We start from the raw sequence: 1,193 nt of genomic DNA, 5'->3' as shown, positions 1-1,193 counted from the left end.
TCATTCACTCCTTCTTGGGTTGTTGATGAAGTGGAGATTGCTGCTACTTGGTTCCTCTCCATCTTCTTGGTGAGGTCAGCCAGCTGCTGGGTAATAAGCTTGTTTTGGGCCAGCAGAGCATCTACATTGTTTAGCTCCATTACTCCTCTTGTGTTCCCTCTTTCGAAAGCATAGAAGTAGTCATTCTCTGCTACAGTTTCAATGACATCTATGGCCTCATCAATGGTCTTCTTCTTATTCAAAGATCCTCCAGATGAATGGTCTACTGCCTTCTTTGATTCATATGACAGGCCTTCATAGAAAATGTGCAGCTGCACCCATTCATTGAACATATCTGGTGGGCACCTCCTTGTTAAGTCTTTAAACCTCTCCCATGCTTCATATAGAGTCTCACCATCTTGTTGCCTGAAAGTTTGGACCTCAGCTCTCAGCCTATGGATTCGTTGAGGGGGGTAAAATCTTGCTAAGAATTTGTTCACCACATCTTCCCAAGTTGTCAAGCTCTCTTTCGGGAAAGACTCCAGCCACTTGGCTGCCTTATCCTTGAGTGAGAATGGAAATAAGAGCAGTCTATAGGCATCAGAATGAACACCATTAGACTTCACTGTGTCACATATTCTCAGGAAGGTGGTTAGATGTTGATTGAGGTCTTCTTGGACACTTCCTCAGAACGAACAATTGTTCTGAACAAGGGTGATGAGCTGTGGTTTTAATTCAAAATTGTTTGCATGGATGGTTGGCTTTTGAATGCTACTTCCACAGTTTCTTGGGTTTGGATTGATGCAAGAGCCTAAAACTCTTCTATCCTCCCCAGCATGATTTGCTCGACCTCTTCCGCCATGGTTGTGAGTCTCTTCTTCATAATGGTTTTCCATGTTTTCTTCCATGTTTGGTTCAAAGTATTCCTCAAAGTGTTCCTCCTCTTCTTCAGCACCAACTACACATTTTTCTCTTGCCTCCCTCCTTAGTCTAAGGAAGGTTCTCTCAGGTTCAGAATCAAAGGAAGTTGAAGCCCCGCTTCTTCTCCCTGTCATACAACCAACAAGTACAAGCAAAGAGAATAGGTGCAGAAAGTATATTTGTCAGAATTACTGTTAGTGTGAGTGATACAATATATCAAACAGTTAGTGGGTTAGTGGAATGAATGGTAAATAACAAAGAAAAAGTAGGGGGAAGGGAAGAAATTAACTAAA

At 42.2% G+C, this 1,193-nt stretch overlaps 1 non-coding gene across 1 annotated transcript; it reads left to right on the top strand.

Annotated features, from left to right (window-relative positions):
* The first annotated feature begins 327 nt into the window (after nucleotides 1–327).
* Nucleotides 328–434, top strand: LOC112773551 (small nucleolar RNA R71). The gene has a single exon (XR_003188097.1). It is a non-coding gene; the product is annotated as a small nucleolar RNA R71 (small nucleolar RNA).
* Nucleotides 435–1,193: the final 759 nt, after the last annotated feature.

Source organism: Arachis hypogaea, chromosome 18 (genome assembly GCF_003086295.3).
Source record: "Arachis hypogaea cultivar Tifrunner chromosome 18, arahy.Tifrunner.gnm2.J5K5, whole genome shotgun sequence".
NCBI lineage: Eukaryota > Viridiplantae > Streptophyta > Magnoliopsida > Fabales > Fabaceae > Arachis > Arachis hypogaea.
This window is presented reverse-complemented; position numbering and strand designations above follow the sequence as displayed.